Raw genomic sequence first — 21,002 nt, forward strand, 5'->3', positions numbered from 1 at the left:
GCGGAAGGTGTCTATAGTGACCGCGGCGGACGTATCAGCAAACTGAATGCAATATACTTGTATGTAACCCCATTCGCATGCAGAATACCAAGAAACTTTAAAACTAATAATCCGTAATTTCCCAGCTCCATTGTGTACCTTCGAAATATGCCTTTGACCTTATCACTTCCCTCTTATCTTGTGTTTGATTGAGGTAACGTTGTTCGCTCATATATCGTACCGTTGGTTTCAGTGGTCGTTCAAAATTCACGTCTCTGTGTTTCATAGTCACTACCTAGTATGGTTATAGTCACTATAAGAAGTATAATGAGAGGTGATCGGAAAGAGATTTATTGCCACGAAATTAATTCGGTGAGGCTAAATCTTGGGCGCTTCTAAATTGGCAGAGATGCTGTCCACAGCATCGGTGACCTATAGTGCATGTCGCTGGATTTCCCTACTCTCCATTGCTATAGATAATTTCTCATTGGCAGGTGCGTGGAAAGGTGATGCGTCCTCTTTACTGCATGACGACGTCGTCAAGCAGGCGCAAGAGGCGGCGAGCGTTTTGGAACGGACATTCGCCGCCGCACCTGTAGTCGCCGTGGCAGCTTCGGTATAAAAAGCAGGCACTTAATTCTGCGGTGGATCAGACGGTACGAGAGAGAGAGAGAGAGGGTGCAAATCAAATCGTCTCTCTCTCGGCGAGCACCCAACACCCGATGAGTGGTCCAAGCAGGAGCCTCACGGCGCACTCAACGTGCACCGTGGGCCTCCACGGAATCTGAATTCGCGTACCTGCTGCAGCGCGCACTATGCGCATCACGTTATAATGAACACGGCGGCTTTGATTCGAAATCTATGGCGCGATAACAGCTTGTCTGGCGGGGTACAGTAAATTCATGTCGAAAGAAAGAGAAATCTCGGCTTACGTGCGGAAGCTGAAGCGTCTAGTACTTGTTAACCGTAGCTTTTTTCGATCAGCGACCTTCTCTTTCTTTTGACATGACGGTTTTGTTCTGAGGTCTGGCGGCGTTTAGACGTATACCGGGTGTTTCAGCGAACATTTTCAGAAATTCATTAAAGATTGCCCGTGGCCGATAGCGCAATTGTAATCCATGAGCTGGCCTTCTCGAAGAGGCGGACATTACTTGCACAAGAACGGAAATGCGTAATCGACTTGTTAACAATAATTTACTAATGAATAACTAATTACCTTATGGCACATATTGCAATTTACCAATTCTAGCCGGGGAGTTCGCAAGGCGGATCCACTTGCAACGAATTCTCAGGATGGCACCACTTTCCAGATATTAATTCCAGAACTTTGCGGAGAAATACACCGGCGTTCCATTTGCTTTTGTGATTCAATGCATAAAACGACGTTTTGTTAAGAAAGAGGAACAGCAGTGCATTTTCGCCACAAGTTCGATGGCGCCTATCTCGGGAATGGTGTCATCCACACAATTATTTAGAAACAATGAAATATAATTCTACGAACGAATAAAGATGCCACACGAAACAAACACTGCCGGCGCCGATTTCACGGATGAGAATCGTTAGGTGGACTCATAAAATTAACCTCGAGTCTCGTTCTATTATTCCAACTTGGCAAACTTTCATAATGGGGCAACCGATTCTACGCAAAGGCCATCAAAACAATTTGCAAACCTGGGCTCGTACTCATGGAGCGGTGCGTACTTCGGAGCGGTTGACAAGTAGCCAGCCAATTGTGATAGCGGCTATATTATCTTATATTTCAGCGAAGGCGCTTGCCCCATGGCAGTCATTGCTTTACGAGCTCTTACAAATTTGTAAGATGGAGAAGTGGGAGTTCGTTAAAGCTCGTAAGGAACCTTTCTCAGGACTCTGCGAAAGGAAATCCTTTGCCTGCTCACACCACGGGGTAAGCGTTCTGGAACATACCCAGTGTCTCTAACTGTCAGCTCTACAGACTTGGCCCATCGTCGAATTCTTAAGCCTCAACTGTCATCGTACCTTTCCCGCTGCGATGCAACTTTACTGTACCGCCCCTGGTTCGGGTTGGCTTTCACTAAAGCTTGCAGATTTTTCATCGCAATGGCAGGCACATCCGCGTACGACTTGTGTAGCTTTGAAGAGATAATCGAACGCGTATTATGTTTTTGTACTCGTTATACGCCGTCGAGCGCGACTTTCTTCGGATTGTGTTAAACCAGCCGCTTTGTAGGTCATTTTCAGAGGCAAATATTCTAGGACCGTGGCCTCATGCGTCACAGGCTCACAAAGCAACGCAAGCAGCGCTACAATTCCTGAAATCTGCTGGCATAATCGTATATTTCTAGGCGTGATTGGCGTCCCACCGTGTACGCCGTACTATCACTCCATCTCTCCTCTCGTCTTCCTTTTCACCCCTCTAACATTTTCTCCCTGCACAGGGTAGCAAATAGGAAGCGCACCTGGTTGACCTCCATACTTTTTCCTTTCTCTCTTTCTTTTCATGACCGAAAAGGTTTAAAAATTCGAATCCTGGGCTAATGTTACAAGCGGCTCCAGAAATTCGTAAATGCTAAAGTTGTGGAGCACGGACTTTTCTGCTTGCACTGTAGAGTGATGCGGTCATCTGGTTGGGGACGGAGAAGTTGTATTGGATCCATTGCTGCTTGAACGGTGAACATTTAAACAACCACGACTGTCTATCGGGAGGTCGATTGTTCGTAGAGAAGCAAGCATCTACTTCTGGAACTTACAACTTGTAACCTTAACCAATGCTTCTGTTTATTTCTTTTATCTGTAGCCGATGCAGCTTTGTTCGTAAAATACGCCGCACTACGTAGTATATTATACGGGGCGGTCATTCATGGAGCGTTGCACCTTGTTCACAGGTCATCGTAGGGCAGAAATTCCTGATGAGGAAACGACGCGATAAGCCGGCACACCTGTATGTACACAAACAGGAAAACAGCGCTGTTATTCTTGACGACTCGAAGTTGGGTTATTCACAAGTGCATAATAAATTTGCGAACATCTTTCCAACAGTCAGCATTGATTACTTAACTATTCTTAAGCTAGACCTAGGTGCTTCTGACGAAGTTCTGTGCGGCTTCATTCTTCAGTTTGCAAAGAGCAACAGCAATGAAAGCAATTTCTGCTACAATTTGGTCTGTTTGACTCGCGCAAAACACTATCATACTCTCGGATTCGAAGCTGGCAATTAAGCAATTATATCGTGGCCTGCCTACAAACAAGTTTTGTCGTCAGTCGCTGTTTTCACCAAAAGAAATCGCCAAAGAGATTCAAGATCGCGGTTCAGCGGATGGTAGTAGTAGTAGTAGTAGTAGTAGTAGTAGTAGTAGTAGCAGTAGTAGTAGTAGTAGTAGTAGTAGTAGTAGTAGTAGCAGTAGTAGTAGTAGCAGCAGTAGTAGCAGCAGTAGCAGTAGTAGTAGTAGTAGTAGTAGTAGTAGTAGTAGTAGTAGTAGTAGTAGTAGTAGTAGTAGTAGTAGTAAAAGTAGTAGTAGTAGCATAAAACTTTATTTGTTATTTGGTAATGACGTCTCAGAGAGTGGATCCTTCAGTCCAGAACCTCATTTGCTACTGCTATCCGGCTGGCCCGGTCAATCAGGTATCGCTGGTCGTCCAAGGCTGTGCTGAAAAGAGCGGCTTCCCACTGGGATCGAGAGGCGTTGGGTATTGTAGGAAGGCCGAGTGGTTTGGAGCATTCCCACGTAGAACGGTAGAGGTCAGGGTGTCCTCCACAGAGAGAGAGTAAAACATCTTTATTAATAATATTTGAATGACGAGAGCAGTGTGGGAGGAACCCTCAGTCCAGGGTCCCTAAGATGATTCCGGCCATGTTTCGAGCCCGTTGTATCACAGCTCGGAGGACTTCGGGAGGTCCGTCGCGGAGGGCATCGTCCCACAGCTCTTTGTTGCGTAGGGGGTAAAGGAGAGTTGGCAAGGGAGGAAAGATGTTTGCAGTGCACTCAATCGTGACGTGGAAGATTGTGGGCAAGCTGCCACAGCCAGGGCAACGATCTGCATAACAGTGGGTAGAATTTATTCAGAGAGACAAGATTAGGAAAAGTTGCGGTTTGTAACTGGCGTAATGCCACTGCTTCCTCGCGCGAGAAGGACGGCGGTGGGGCGGCGTGGGTGCGACGAATGCGTGTATAATGACGGAGTATGTCTTTGTAACGGAGCAAGGGATCCCCCCACTCTGAACTAGTCGCCTCACCACGCCGAGTCACCCGGAGGGAAATTTCTCGGGCAACCGCATGTGCGCGTTCTTTACCCGGCAGCGAGGTATGACCAGGGGTCCAGAGTAAGTGGATGCGGGGAAATGTGGTTGGTGTATTTTGCGGGATCTGTTTGAGAATGTGGTGCGCCGCTCTCGGGATGCCATGTCCTGATAGGAACGCCCGGCATGCCTGTTGCGAGTCCGTCAATATATACACTTCCTCAGGAACACGGATGGCGTATCGAACTGCAAGAGCAACACCGAGAATTTCTCCGTAAGCGGCATTTGTTCCGCGCATTCCAGCAGAGTCTCTCAGAGATTCGGTGCCATCGAAAGCTACCGAGGTATAGCCCTCTTGAGTGCGTGATGTGTCCGTGTATAAAGTATGTGTTTCCGGGATGTTTGCAAGCATGCGGCCAATGTATCGTACACGGGCTTTGCGCCGCCCTTTGTCATGCTCGGGGTGCATATTACGTGGCAATGGATGAATACTTAGTGCTTGGCGTATCGCTGACGACAAGATCGTTGGACGGGTTTCAGACTCAAGGGGTGGGACAGAGTATCCTAGCCGTGTGAGAAGATGGCGGCCAGTAGGAGTGAGTAGGAGGCGCTGGCGATGGCTGACCCAATGTGCCTCTAGCAGCTCGCCTAGTGTGTTATGTGTCCCTAAGTTAAGGAGACGGCGTGTGGAAGTATAATTCGGGAGGCCATGGGCGAGCTTCGTCGCTTTGCGAATCATTGCGTCTATGCGAAGTTGTTGCGCTTGGGTCAACCGCTGAAATGGGAGATGGTATGTAAGGCGGCCGATCACGCATGCCTCCACCAAGCGCAGCAGGTCTTCTTCTCGAAGGCCCGAGCGCCTGTTGGAGACCCTCCGGATCATGGCCAGAATTTGATCAATCTTTCTGGATAGAAGAGAAACAGTGTAGTTTGACCTGCCATCCGTTTAGACGTGTAGGCCGGGGATACGAGCACGATTAACCTGTGGTATCGGTGTGCCATCCACGTGCACAGTGATAGGGGGAGTAGAGGATCCTCCACAGAAAGGACATTTGTCGGGATAGTGGGTAAGGTAAAAAGTGTGGCGTAGAGCAAGGCTGGATAGCTTCGCATGTTGCTGTCACTGGTAACGAAAGAACAGATGCTTTTGCCAATGAAGCGCTTTCAAGAGAGAGAGACAAAAGGCAAGGAAAGACAGAGAGGTTAGCCAGTGTAAGTACCGGCTGGCTACCCTGTGCTGAGGAAAGGGGTAAAGGGAATAAAAGGAGAAATGAGAAAGAAATGAGAAAAATTCGCACACTAACGCGATGCTACGCGCTACAACATTCAAAGGCGGTCGCATAATTCACAAGCCCTTAAAAATTGAGCAGAGCCCTTAAGGTCTTGAGTGCCGAAACCCATCTGGACCAGAGTACCAGAAATTTTTCAATGCAACCAACAGTGAGAAAACAATGAATCACCGACCCGCTACAGAAACAATGCGCCGCCTCTTTCGTTGGCTTTGGACTTCGCTACACCAGCCTTGTGTTGTAAAGGGACTTGGCCGCACAGATGCGACCTTCATATACAAAGTGACGACAGGATCGGCTATAAACTCCTGCATAGGCGTCTAAAGTAGGCCGTGTTACTTCATCTTGCAAGTGACCCAAAGTGGCCGATATAGAGCAGTTCCCCAGGTCCTGCAAGCGCTCCTGTTTCGAAAGGAAGTGGCTTCTGAACAACATGAGAAGACAGTTCTCTCACGAACATGTAGAACCGCAATTTTTTTTCTGGAAGGACCTTAGTAGTGCGTAAGGAGGTGTCGCGTATTCTATTCACATTTATGCGAGAGGCTAAACTGATCAACTCATGGTGGCACATACTCATGACCTGGAAATAGACGCTCAGTCGGGGCAATGGCCGGACAAGTCTGCGAATGTAATCCCGTGTAGCAACGCCATCACCACCACCGCCATCTATAGGTCCAGATGTATCATCTGGGTGATTTTGGATTTTCTAGAAGCCCAATGTAAGTCTACAGTTATACACCTGTATATGTTAATAAATTTTGGCTGCTCTATAGCTATCTGCAGACTTTGCAACATATTGAGGTTGTTGTGAAGTTATGTAGTTGTGCAGGTGGCTTGGGTTCCTTTAATATTTTTGCGGCAACGTAGCAAAAAACTACATTAATATAGCTTTCCATCAACTCGATTTCTTGCTCGAACAGCCGGCGATTGGAAAGCACATCTTTGAAATCAAGTCCTTAATTGTACATCTCGTCTGGTCGGCTAGTATGTTCAAATTAGAAACAGAAAAACGAAACGCCGACCAAACGTCAACCCCTTTAAAAACACCACTTTTGCAAGCGTTTTTTTTTATTTCTTATTTTTCTAATACGAAATCAAATTTTTACACAGCACTGTAGTGACCTAAGCAGGCATATATTATAGCATAAGATGCAGTTTATTATTTTCGCCGCAGAACTTGATCTTGTATGCTCTTTTTTGTGTGTGTGTTACTTGAATAAGTTTTTCTTTTCTTTTTTTTTCGTTATCAGGCAGAGCCGGAATGTGAAAACGCCCTTGTATTGACATTGTGGCCCTCGTTACAGATCCCTGCATGCAGGTTATCGAAACTCCGCTGCGGTGGACCCGATAATCCCCAGGCGTAGCTTCGAAATTTGAAAACCAGTCATTCGTTTCCTGAAGGAAGTCCGATAAGGTATATATGCATGGCTCCCTCGATTGGTCTTCGTCACACACTGACTCAACAAGCTTTTGAACCGCTTAGCCGACGTCTGTAATCTTCAGCGCGTCCGTTTACCTCCAGAACAACGTATACGCGAAACGGTTCTCGCAACAGCCGCGTGCCGTAATAAGTCCTTCATCTTGCTGTCGCCTTGGGACGGCTCGCGCGACTGGGTCGCGCGCCGATTTGAACGCGCGCATGGCCATCAAAGCCCTTAAAGGGCACGCGCAAGACGCACCCCCCCCCCTCGTCTCCCCCACCTCACACACACACACACACACTTAAGCTTCCTACAAAGATGGAGGAACGGAAGGTTGTCAGCGGCATCCGAGTCCTCGTCGTCGGCGCCATGACCTTTCTCGCGGTTTCCTTCACCGTGACCTGGGCTGGGGCCGACCTCGCCCCCTTCCTCCGGTGCGGTGCACTTAACCTTTATTCTCTCAGGCGCTCCTGTTTCGCAGCGGGGCGGCACCGGAGCCGGCGCCTTCTCCGTGAACGAGAACGGCTGGTCCTCGCAGCTAGAGCGCACGTCGCGCACGACGGGTCGTGGCCGCCACGGCTGGATGGCCGGTTGCATAAGTGATCCGCTCGTCTTGCTTGATACTCTGTCGTCCGATGGAGGAGCGAATATAGGGAACAAAAAGGGGCGGGGGGGGGGGGTTGCAGGGGCCTGCGAGCATGTGTGCAGCGCACCGCGATGGCTGCCGCTGCGTGGCCAGCACGGCGAGAGACTTACCGGCCAACTGCTTGTCTTAGATACGATATATTCGTGTGTATCCAGTAGAGGCTCGAAAGCTGCACTTCTGAGAGCACCAGTGGTACTCCTCAGCTGCGAATAGGATCACTCTTTTTCGAAAGCTCGCTGCTGCGTTGAATGGCGCCCTCAATGCGGACTTCCCTGGTCGCATTGCATTATTTTAAGGCCTTCTGAGATAAAGAGACAGAGAAATAGAGGGAAGGAAAAAGAAAGTAGGGCTTCTATTTGCTATGGCGAAGCGCAGCCACCCTTTCGCAATAAGATTACAGTAAAACCTCTTTGCCCTCTGCTCCCCCGCCCCATTTTTATTATATTGAAGGGCGGCGCGTATTCAAGCCACCAGTGCGCCTATATTGCGGATCATGAACTTGCAGTGACGCTCGAAAATACGCACGATAACAGACACGTCAGCAGATTCCCCTACATTAAATTTAATTGACTGCCGTATAAATGAGCGAGACACGTTCTCTTGGACTTTGAGGGTATACAAGTGGTTTCACATGTTTCGGCAACACGAGTGCACCAATTTTTTTTCCTCGCAGCCTTAGCATGGGTGGGAAAAGCATACACACTGTAGGCTTGTATTACCGTCCTCTACGCAGTGCGCTTCTCAGTTCCTGAGTGCGCGTGCTGGTTGTGAAGAAAAAAAAATTGAGTGTTCCGGCAGGTTCTTCGATCACATGTGCACGCGGTTACCTGAAGGTGTTTATGCGTTCTTGTGTCAAAGCTGAAGCAAGCGCTCTGCACTCTTTCGGTGCTGCACGGATATAGTCCGACGGCTACGCGGTGATTGCGGGGAGCGGACTTCGGTCTGTCGCGCATCGCCGTCTCAAGTCGGTGGCGCTGGTTGCCATGCATGGGAACGGCGTGTGCGCGAACCGGGCTCGTTTAGCGGGCGCTCGATAGAGTATAACGGTGTCGTTACGAGGACGAACGGCGACACGCATGTGACCCGAAAAGGCAGGCGTTCATTCGTGTCCCGACAACGTAGAATCTGCATTGCGTTAAACAATGGTGTCTATACTAGGGTTAAACAAAGCCTAGGCAGAAGAAAAAAGGAGAAGAAAAAGAAGAAGAAAAAGAAGAAGAAAAACTCTACGTGATAACCGAGCACTACGTGTTTGCGAACACCGCTGCGTTGTGATAACCAGTCTTGTCGTCCGTGATCAGTGCGCGGTCGTACACGCGTGAGTGCTGTATGACGTCACGTTGTGAGACGTAGCCGAAGTAGTCGAATGCCGACTTTGGGTTATTTAATTATTTGAGTGAATCGTAGAGAGATGGGGGCGCCGCGTTTAATAGTAATCGTAATGGTGGGTCATAGATGTCTGTCGACATGCCTGCTTTGCGGGCGTAGGGGTCTGTAGCACGCAGTTCGCACTTCAGGGGCAGTTATACAGAGTGTCCCAAGTATTCTGCACCAAGATTTAAAAATATGCAAATGCCACGTAGCTGGACAGAACCAAATGAATGTTGTTTGCCGTCGGTTGGAGATACTCAGATTATTTTTTGCATTCATCATAATTACATAATTAGTCTTAATTAATTAATAAACATCTCAAATATTATAATTAGATTAAAAGTGTCAGTGAGAAAATTGTAGAGCAACATGAAAACTCCCGATACAGCTTTCTGTTGCTCAATACGTGCCACATAAAAGTGTCTTTCCGAGCGCGAAAGAGCCTGCAAATGCACGCAAAATGGCCGCTCGACTGGCCGTTCGAGGCGTTTTTCGTGTATTCGCGGGCTGCTTTTATACTCCGAAAAACACTTGTTTGTAGCGCGTATTGGGCAACAGAAAGCTGTATCGGAAGTTTTTCTTGTGTAATCTAATTAGGCTGAATTAAAAAAAAATACTCTGAGTATCTCCAAGCGACTCCAAACAACATTACCTTGGTTCTGCCCAGCTACGCGGCATTTGCATATTTTTAAATCTTGCTGCACGATAGCTGGGGCACCCTGTATATGAACACCACATAAGTAGCATGTTTAAATGCCTACAAACGTAGAAATTGGACGCAGCTAGACGTCGGGTTTCACGAATATAGTTCAGAAAAGGGGTAGAAAAGAAAGGCTGCGTAGGATTGAATGAGGTTGATTTAATCTTCCTGCACTGGCCGCTGATTCGTTTGAAGAGCTGACGTCAAATCTACCAAATAAATAAAAAAAAGAAAGATATCCTGACAGGCTTTAGTGAGTTTAGGCAAGCTTTAGTGGCAGGCTTTAGTGAACAGCATTTATGAGGTGTTTTCTCGTGGCTATATTTTCCTCTGCTGGTACGTTTCCTTTCGAGCTGCTGCGCCACCTTCTGTCCACGGTGTTTTCGAGCGCGCATCCGCTTTAGATTCTCTTCGGGCTTCTGCGTTTTCGACTTCGCTCAGATGCCAAGGCCCCGGCTCCCCATCGTGCGGTCTGATGGCGAGTGTCTTCCTTTGCCACATGGCAGCATACCGTGCCGATAGCGAAAGCCGGCGCGAATGTTGTTCATCGCTGGCCTCACGTATACCCAGCCGATATTCTTTCTGAGCTGTCGTTCATTGTTCTTCGCAGCACAAGGATTTTGTTCGATCAGTCGGATGCGGACATGTTGAGCCCGTTTCCTAGCTTACAGCGGTTGTCAGCTGTTGAAAGCGCAGTTAGAGTACATAGTGATTAGGAGCATATAGGAGTATAGAATAGGGATTAGAGCGCCGTAGGCTTGAAGAATAGCATGAGAATCGTTCGAAGTTCTTGCAAGCGGACTGACGAGTTAAGCCCATTTCCTAGCTCAAGCAACTGCTGTTCGTATTAAAACTGGTCAGCGGGACCGTATTAATGGAACAATGGTGCCCTGAAGACGTGTGCTCTCCGACTATACATGATCCCTGGTGAGAAAAACTGGTTCATGCTTTTGATATTTCTATATTCAACATGTATGACCGTGAGCCCACATCAATGGAGTACCCGCCGTGGTTGCTTAGAGGCTTAGTGTTGGGCTGCTAAGCACGACGTCGCGGGATCGAATCCCGGCCATGGCGGCCGTATTTCGATGGGGGCGAAATGCGAAAACACCGTGTACTTAGATTTAGGTGCACATTAAAGAACCCTAGGTGGTCCAAATTTCCACAGTCCCCCACTACATCGTGCCTCATAATCAGATCATGGTTTTGACACGTGAAATCTCCATAATTAATATAATTAAGTTACATCATTGGAGTACTACAGTCCCTCTGGCACCGATGTCTTTCATGTTGACTCTTTTTCGGTATGCCATGATTTATTTTATACGTATATGCACTGCATGCTGCAATGTTAAGAGTGTACCTCCGCCTTTCTTGTACCATCGAATATTTATATTTCTTCTTTTTTGTACGGTGGCATTCTGCCGTACGTAGTATTTATATTGTGCAGAGGTGACTTCAATGAACACGTGGAATGAAAATAAGAACTAATGGGATGAATAGGAGACTTTAGCGATTCCTTCGGCTCGGAAATCATTTACTGCTGCGCAGCAGCATTCAAGCACAGCGGAGGCTACGATTTTGTTTGTTGGCTTAACTTGTTCCTCGAACGTACTACGGGGAATCGCCAAGGAGCCAGCGGTTATGCGATTGCTTGAGTAGGAGGCGGGGAGGGGCTTAAAAATTAATTGATTGATTGAGAGTAAGAATGTGAAAAACTAAAATAGTGAAGCAATATTAAAACAGATAATTACAAATTGTACGAGCTACTATGCGAAAACGTTTGTGTCGTTGCGACGGCGTCGTTCGCATTGACGCCGTCGATGCTTTCGGCGTTTTCCTCCAACAGCCTCATTCTTAGCACATTCTCCATTCTGGGTATGTGCTATGTTTGAGACTCATCATAATCATTGTCACGTACATCTCGCTCATGCTGTCGATGCTACTTTCCCGACCACGACGACAAATAATTGCACATCGATACACCGCAATTTCATCGAGAACAAGTTCTTTGCGATACACACATACACACACTGGCCCAATAACGTATTGCCAATTGTGACCTTTGAGATAACAATACAGATGCCGCTACTATCAGAGTGTGCGCGGAGCGCTAAACTTTGTGCGAACTACCGTGCTATATTTTTACGCGATAGCGCTGTGGTTTGCGCGCCCAGCACCTAAGTTCACATTACTGCAGTCGCATGAATTCGGATCCCAGTGACGGTGGTGTGGGTAAAGTTTTGTTTTGAGCGCGTAAATGTTTACTTGGCCGCGCGTTTTGACAACGTTCGTAACACCGGCTTGATATGTATAAACAACTGCGTTCCACTTTTGTTGTGAAACTGCTGAATACCATGCGGTGTTATACTGGCAAGTCCGCATGCTTTAGAGTACCCATATGCGCCAACTGTATAGTATGCATGCATATATTCTGTCGTGATGTATTGTTTAAGTCGAAGAAACATACGCTGTGGGCCAGAATTTCATTCTATATACGCCGGCTTGCATTGCATTGCCGCATATACGCATTGCATATACGCCGGTTTGACTTGCACTGTCTGAAGCGCGCGATGTAGTGGAGGTAGCGAAAAAAAAATGCTTTTTTTTACTTGATAATGAAGAGGTGGCTTGACGACGACATAATAACGTGGATAACGACAACAGTCGTCATCAGTGCAACCGAATTGACAGACGGACACAGCAACCAGAGTTAAGAGCTCTTCTGTCGTTGTAAAAAGACAACTTCAAGCTGACAGTACATGCAGCTTTTATTTCTACGTGACGGCACTTATGTGAGGCTTGTATCGTCTTGTATCGTCGGCACCGATACTGTGACGTGGCACAGACGGCAGTATCTGGGGCAGCTCTATCTATACAGATTGATGGAAGCCGTTCAACGGGAAGAAGGTACGAGGACTTGCAGGTCGGCATTCCACACGTCGGCTGGCAACTTCCTTTTGGATATACGAGTGACATGCGTAGTGCGACCTTCCTAGATTACTCTCAGAATTGCAGGGGTGCGTCCGCACAATCCGTTTTGTTCGTCTGACAGGTCGTGATCTGTTGACCGCAAGCATGTCGGCGCCGTGATCAGTCAAGCCCATTTCTTGTGATTACAAATGGAAATTAAGGTTTTTGTACCTCGCTAATGATGTCACGTCACGACCTTAAAGATTACAAAAGGAATGAAAAGGAAGAAGTGCACTTCCTCTGCAATAGACAGCCAACTTCAAGTCAGTGCTTTGAACTGGTTCGGCCATGCTTGCGCAACGCGCAAGATCCGCGGGTTTAGCGGCAGACGCATCGAATAGGCGGTACTTCCTCAAATTGCCAGCTACCAAATATATGGAAAGAAAACGCCTAAGCTGCAGTGCTATACGAGAAAATGGCGTTGAAGGCAGTATTTGTGGCATTGAAATTATTGAAAAATTGTCAAGACTTTGATATTCAAAGTTCAATCTGAGGGACGAGCGGGCGAAAGGCGTGAGTATCAAAGACTTTGGTGTGCGATAGATCGGCCGACTGTACGAATCGTGTGCTCCAGGCCATAATACCGCCTGACCACTGGATCTCGTGGCCTTCAGCATGCGCAACAACGTTAGTCTGAGGCATCTATCGCGCACACACTAGGTGTCAATAAAATTCTGGGACTGCTCCTGTTCTTTAGTTATTATGAGCTATAAGCGGATAAGTATGTGTTACTATACTACATTCTTTTTAGAAGAGATACCGGGATCTCAGAATGCGAGACTCCGTGCAGTGTTGTTTTTCAGCGGAGATCATGCTGATTAAGATGAGTGTAAGCGGTCATTTAGTTGCCAGCTCCATCTTTCGCGTTTTTGGTCCAAACTAATGTGTTAAAATAATTGGTCAACGCAAAGCTTTCCGTAATCGAAAGACATACCGGGGCACGGTACAGAACGTGACACACTGAGCGAATCGTTGACGCTATTATTTATTTGCTAATATAACCGCGATATTTTTTTTCTGTCAGTTTGTTAAAAGGTTATCGGACATCCTTGCAGTGCAAGAACACTCGTGCATCAAGCATCGGGTGCACGTTGACGAACCCCAGTTGGTCAAAATAGATCCAGAGCTTTGTACAACGGCGTATCTCAACCCCTGTGCTGCTTTGGAACCGTAAATACTATCAGTCATGATTACATACAAATAACAGAATATAAACAATAAAGAAGAGCTCGAAAGGCCGCTCGCTCGCACGCACGCACGCTCACACGCGCTCACTCACTCACTCACTCACTCACTCACTCACTCATCGAAAGGCCGCTCGCTCGCTCGCACGCACGCTCACACGCGCTCACTCACTCACTCACTCACTCACTCACTCACTCACTCACTCACTCACTCACTCACTCACTCACTCACTCACTCACTTTCCCGGACTTTGCTCCGACTGACCCGATTTTGTTTTTCAAAATGAAACTAGCCTTGAAAGAGGGAAATTTAACAGTGTTACTGACGTCATTGAAGACGCGACTGCGAAGCCGAATAGTGCTTCCTGAATGGCTTCAAAAGCAGCTTTAATCCCTTGCCGGAGCCAGTACAAGTGCCGAGAAGTGCACAGGTTAGCATCTCCATGTCAAAATTTTGCCAAGCCACATCTTACTTCCTCGTACCAGCCGAAGAACTGGAACTTAGCGGTGAGAATGCGTACACTAGTAACGTGACGTCCGGCGCCTTACTTGACGCCATGTCACAGAGCACTCGGGAACGGGCTCATTGTCTTCGTAGTATGCAGCTGCGGTAAACTGCGTAAGCCTGATGAACGACTAATCGGACGCGAGAATATCGCGACATTCTGAATATGGGTCAAACATATAAGGGAGGAGGGTAATGGAGCGCCTCACAGTGCGCGTGTGGAAAGATGGGCGAAGGGAACCGTGGGCTAAGGCATCGGTTTACAGGAGGCGAGTACTCCGAGTCGCCACAAATCCAGCCGCCGTTCCCTCGATCCCGCACGTACACACGAAGCGGCACTTACGCGCTTCATGCTCAGCAGTGCGGCTCGCCGCGCGTCGCGATTTATTCCGCGCCCGATCGCAACTAGTTTTCGCTTTTCTTCTGCGTATCTCGAGCTCCGATGTGGCGCTAGCACCGTTAGCAGCGGCCGCTTCTGCTGCTCGTTTTCAAAGGAATCGGCGCAGCTCCAGGACCCACGGCGGCCGAAATCAAATCGCAGCCTCGGGCATCTCGCTGGCATCCTTAGCCGCTTCGCGTATATTGAGAGGACAAGTTTGCCGACGAGGTCGCGGAGTAAAGAAGAATAACGAAACGCCAGAAAGCGCCGCGGCCGCTTTCCTCGTGGCCGCTTGCGGACTGCGATGCGTGGATAACTTGTATGCGCGCGCTGCCGTCACCAAGCGCACGGGACAAAACGAGAAAGAAAGCGCGCCCACGTAAGCGAGGAAGGGGACGGCTTCTCGCGCGGTGTTTGTGCGCGCGTGCTCGTGCGAGCGTCGTGCCGGCGTGCTTCGCGAGCGCCGTCGTTCAGCGGCTGCTCAGGAAACGCGCCGATGCAAAAAAGGGCCGTGTGGCGTGACCAACGGGAAAAGTGGACGCGCGTCCCCCTGGAAGCTGGGCAGGCTCGCGGCGGGGGGAGGGCTCGGCCGGCGGGCGCCGCGGCGTGACATGGCCGAACATGGCTACGGCGGTCGCTCCTCCCGCCACGAGCGTGCAGTGCGGCAGGACGAGGAAAAGCGCGAATCGGGGAGGCAGAAAGAGCGAGAAAGATGGCGGCCGGTTCAGAGAAAGGGAGAAAATGTACATCTAGGGGTCCGTTCTCCTCGTGTCTCTCGCGCAATGTGCATCCGCGGAGCAGATGTTCAAGGGAAATTGTCAGAGGTGAAATGGCCTTGGCCTGCTTTGGTCTCGCTGCTGGGCTGTCGGTTTCGCGTGGACACACCTCAGAATACAAAAATTGAAAAGGAAAAGCCGTTTAGGACGAACATTCTTGTATAACGTATCTATCTGCTGCCTTGATGTATCTTGTGCAGAGGAGGAGGCAAACGGAAGTGGAGCGGAATGAATTTCTGTTCAGATTAATTTCCTATCGCGCTCGGTCACGTGAAACACAATCAATCAATCAATCAATCAATCAATCAATCAATCAATCAATCAATCAATCAATGCACATTTGTCACATTACGAGCAGACCGCCCTCCTCAGTTCCGTTAGCAGTCACGTGTTTCGTTCATCGTAGCGCTGATGGCGAGAACTTAGTCTCGTATACACCTTTCGTGTACACGCAGAGGGCGTAAAATACCAGTCACTATTAGTGCGTGTCATGAGAAACAAAATGATTTTGCGCGATTTCACTGCAGTGAAAATGGAAGAAAATACCTCCGCAGATGTGTTGCGAATCCGGGCAACTCAAGCATCAAAGACAGCGGAGCTCTGCAAAGGAGTTCCAGCACAGTTCAGAAGTACTAGGGGCTTTAGTTTACCACTGCCCGAAATCTACCCAAGGTTTTGTAAGCGCTTCGCAATATCCGGAGCAAATCCCTCGCTATATACATGAGTCTTTTCAAACGCTTCACCATTTCCGAGCTTAAGAGGAAGCTTTAGCTCGGGTGCTCCTATCTAAATACACGTAAAAGGAGAATTCGTTTTTATGGGCTACCACTGCACCAAATTTGACAAGATTTGTTGCATTTAAAAGAAAAACTTAAAATCTAGTGACTGTTGGTTTCGAATTTTTTAGTTAGGTCGTCAATTTTTTATTAAAAATTGGCAAAAATCGAAAATTTTCAAAAAAAAAAACGAAACTATAAAGTTTACAACTCTGTAACTCAACAAAGAAAAATGATAATATAATTCGGTGAGTTGCATAAAATAGTACATCTAAAGCGGACAAAATTAATATGTTACACATGAATTTTAAGAAATTTAATAATAAGGAAATACAACTTTTGCAAAACCCTTGTAAACAACTTAAAAAATTCACGTAAGATGTAGAATTACATATTGAATTTGTCCGCTTTGAATGATCTAATAGATGCTGTTTACAGAGCCGCGATATCAGTTCTTGATGCAGAGCTATGAATTTGTAAACGTCGTGCTTATACTTTTTTCAAACGGTCAAATATTTGAAAATCGTTTTAAGAAAATTCAAGCCCTAAATCGAAATTCCGCTTTCAACAGTCACTAGAATTTAACTTTCTCTTTCAAACGCAACAAATTTTATTAAAATCGGTCCAGGGGTTATCTCATAAAAATGCTTTCGCGTTTTACATGTACTTGAATAGGCCGCGTTGGAGTTGGGCCCGAGCTAAAGCTTCCTCTTAATACTTGTACGCTCTGCGCTCAATCCGACTTTTGTTCCAGTATGTTCCAGGGCGTCCGGCTGTGCGTTACGATAGCCTGGTCATATGGCCACTTTAGGGCTGCGATGCTCGCTTAGAGATGGTTCATCACCCGACACCGGCGTCGATCCGACTGGGCGTTCGCAGAGGCCGTGGTCACACAGCCGCATCGGGACTCTGACGCAGCCTGTGTTCCTGCCTGTTCTCTGACTGACATTTCATATCGCGATCACGTCGCCACACGTTACCACCACCGACGCCGTAAGAAAACCATTGTGGAAATCCCCTCAACATCGGAGTTGAAACGAAGCGAAAGCATGGGACAAAGCAAGAAGACGCCCGACAGAGCGCTGACTCGCAGTTAAGGTTTATAGCGTGTTGCACATAGAATACACATACATAGCATGCGTTAGCACGCCTTCAAATGAATCTGTTTGATCAAGAGATTGAGCTTATTTACGTTTGTCCACTTGGGTTTTGGTTAATGGCAGTCGGTATGAAATCCCTTTGTCAAGATTTCCTTCCCGTCCCGTTGCCCCCATTTTAGTTTATTCCGCGCGCATCAGGAAAAAAAAAATGTTAGTTGCGGGTCAGCGCGTTGCCATCCCTTGTCCCGTCCATGGTTTCACGCTGTTTCGACAATGTACCCACGAGCCCGTGCCAACGTTATCGCCTCATATAGAACTTCGTCGTGAAAACTGAATAAAGAGGACCCTCACCAAACGCATACGTGGCATTGATGAGTTGTGACCTATACGCGCTGTCGCTTGGCGTATGTATACGTTTAGAGAGGGTGCGTTTAGAGTGAAATTCCTAATCATGTGCACTGGCGTCCCATTTTCTCAGCCTCACTCGGAGTCGTTATTTCGTTTTCGTTGCTGGCGAAACAAAGCGTTCAACCAAAGTTGGCGCCAGGACAGTGCATTGGAAGTCTTTCGACGACCATCGATGTCTACTGCGCATGCCGACATCCCCCTCAACTCCCTTCTCCATCCCTCTCTTTATCTACATGCCCAAGCCAAACAAAAAGAAGAGCACTGAAAACTAAAACAGGTTACTTCACAGGCTGTAGTGCTACCCCTCGAGGCAGTCACCCGTACTTACGCGCATATTCAGGCGTGCAGTTTTCTGTACTCGCGGAGAACCTGACTGGTTCTTCTTTTCCCCTATGCTGTGCTTATTTATTTATTTATTTATATTGAAAAGATACAGCGCCTCTAGGGCATTATAGGGGAGGGGGGTTAATGATATAAAAGAAATGTAAAAAAAAAAGAAAGAACAAAGGAAACGCGCCTACGAAAGGAAAACATGACGACTAAATGTCCAATCGGGACACGAAGCGCCAGGCAAGAGTAAAAAGAAGGTGGACGCGGGACAACATGGTTACAAGGTACTACAGGGTAACGTTTAACTTGGTACAGGGTACCAGATTCACACGATACTATCAATGTAGTATTTAAAGTTAGGCATGCGTACTGTCTGTCAGATAGCTCATTCAATTCGTGAATCAGGCAAGACAGTAATACCCAAATTTTTTGCCCTACCAAATTTTTTTTTACTAATTTGTTGTTTAGGAAGTATGATCCGTCAAGTATTTGCCTCTTGATTGTCAACTGAATGTGATAACATTTCTCAGCGTTTAAATACAATGCCCGAGTGTCACACCAGCTACAAATCTGTTCAGTTACAGCTGTTCACGTAGAATCTAACACACTATGTCATGTAGAGAGCTGCCTACGTGTCATGTGCTGTTTTCATCACGTAAACGCGAACATGACCGCATTTGTCCCGGCCGTAGCCTCCTGTGTTCGCGCTCTAAATTAACATCATGCAGCATGAAGCAGTAGCACACTGCCAAGGAAGCAGCCGCTCAGTTCGAATTTTCTAGAAGAGCGCAAGTGAACTCCGCAGACTTGGTTGGTGTCTGACGGCTGCCGTTTAAGTAATTAATTAATTATATTTATTCATTTGTTCAATAATGCAAACCGCTATGGTTCCAAGAAGGATAGGGCAAATATATATATATGTACAGCCACTGCTACAAAATGTTAATCAAATTTGTACACAGAAGACCATCTCAAATGTTAAAAGAACTCAGAGTCCTTCCACTCTGTGGAGAAAGATGACCAGCGAAACTGTGTATGTGGGCTCCTTAATGGCGAACTGCACCTCCGCCGCGGGTCGGCCCGGCATTGCACCATCTTCGGGATCGACCCACGTATGGGGAGTGCTTAACGCCTGCTTCAGTTCCACCGCGGGTTGGTCCGATAATGTATATCTTCGAGACCGGCCCACTTTTGGGAAGTGCTTAACACCTGCGTCACATCCGCCGCGGGTCGGCCCTGCATCGCACTATCGTAGGGATTCTTTTTCTACACGCGGACACGATAGCGGGGAAAGTAGCCCTTAATAGCGATCGCTGTAAAAGAGTACAATACAACAGGATCATCAAAAAGAATAAAAGCAACCACGTGAACAAACATATTGAAGCACTCTGCTCTTGTCATAATTTAGTAAAGCTTCAATGTCTAGTATTCGAGAGATGTCAATATCATCCTTTATTTTTAATGTACCGCCATAATTCCTTCCGTTTAGACACGACAAGGATACACTCGACATTTATTTTTAACGAAATTGTCAGTTACTCTGTTCATCCAAGGGTTATCCACTCTATTTCTCACAGACATCGTTTTTGAAAGAATAAATTTATTAACCAAGAAAAGTTTTTCCTTAAATACATTCCACAGGCTATGTCAAGGTGAGCACTTTAGTCAGTAAACACTGGCAAAAATAGTTCTAGTTCTCTATCTGTTGCAACAGAAATAACATTTCCATATAAAAATTTTCACCGAAACAGCTTTGGTAATTTGACTTTCTTGCATGTGAAAATAGCTGACGCTACCTCACGGTCACTTATTCCTGGTATTGCTGTCGTGGTACTGCTGTCGTTAGCCCTGTTTCTGGCTGGTTCGTTTCGGTCTCACACACCTCAGCACGCACTGCAGTGGTTGACTCACTAGAAATTACTCCTCCTTACGCTCGCAAGTCGCTAGAGACCTAATGTCACAGTAGGTTCGAACATCAATTCCAAACCAGCTGCGAAGCCAGATTCGTTCAAATATATGTACTTATTTCTTTACGCTCGCTACTACTACCTGATGATTACCATTACTGGGTACAATACTGCAGCTATTGCGATGCCGCGAATGTAGCTGGAAATCGCCTGTAAAATAGCTATCAATTTAAAAAACTACCATCGTAAGAGGAGGCAGTGGTGGCAGGAGTTCATACGTAGCTTAGAGCTATACGCGTAGTGCGCGCCGACGCATGCGCCACTGGTGGCGACCTTGCTAAGTGTACTCGGGAAAGGAGACAGCTGTCCGCTGTAGTTTTCTGCGTCGTTGCTCGTGCTTCTCTCTTTGATTCACATTTGGGCGCAAAATAAGCAACACCCGTCGCATGTGTATGGTGGTCAAATCTTCAAAGCATGTTGAAAAACAATTTTTCCGTAGTGGTGTGCTCAGACATACTCGCAAAAACCTGCCGGCGACATGGGCCTTATTCATTCGCCGCGAGGCCGTATGAGCGGCAGCAACGGCAGCAATGAATCGCTGTCGTTCGGCGGGACGCTTCTGGTCCTCACGTCTTCTGTTGTCATCTGGGTGTTTGTTGCACTCGATCATGTTTACACGGTTGAGCGACGAATTTGATCACCACCTACCCATGTTTTGGTTCAGTTTATCCGCAGTGCTGCATGCCGGGTTACGATGAAGGAGAAGGGGGTTTAACCGAGGAGCCCGAATTTTATTAATCCTATCATAAGAAGCCAACAAACAAAGACACCAAGGACAACACAGGGGAAATCACTTGTGCTGACTAATCGAAATAATGAAATTATAAATAATGGAATTGAAAGTGGATGAAAAAAACAACTTGCCGCAGGTGGGGAACGATCCCACGTCTTCTCATTACGCGTGCGATGCTCTACCAATTGAGCTACCGCGGCGCCGTCTTCCCATCCACTTTCTGGGGTATTTATGTGTTGCTACTATAGA

The 21,002-nt window shown here is 47.2% G+C and overlaps 1 protein-coding gene and 1 non-coding gene across 2 annotated transcripts in view; one reads left to right on the top strand and one right to left on the bottom strand.

Annotated features, from left to right (window-relative positions):
* Nucleotides 1–21,002, top strand: part of LOC142584903 (uncharacterized) — a 118,663-nt gene that overhangs the window by 40,843 nt on the left and 56,818 nt on the right. The window lies entirely within an intron of this gene.
* Nucleotides 20,882–20,953, bottom strand: TRNAT-CGU (transfer RNA threonine (anticodon CGU)). The gene has a single exon. It is a non-coding gene; the product is annotated as a tRNA-Thr (tRNA).

This window comes from Dermacentor variabilis, chromosome 1 (genome assembly GCF_050947875.1).
Source record: "Dermacentor variabilis isolate Ectoservices chromosome 1, ASM5094787v1, whole genome shotgun sequence".
NCBI classification, from domain to species: Eukaryota; Metazoa; Arthropoda; class Arachnida; order Ixodida; family Ixodidae; genus Dermacentor; species Dermacentor variabilis.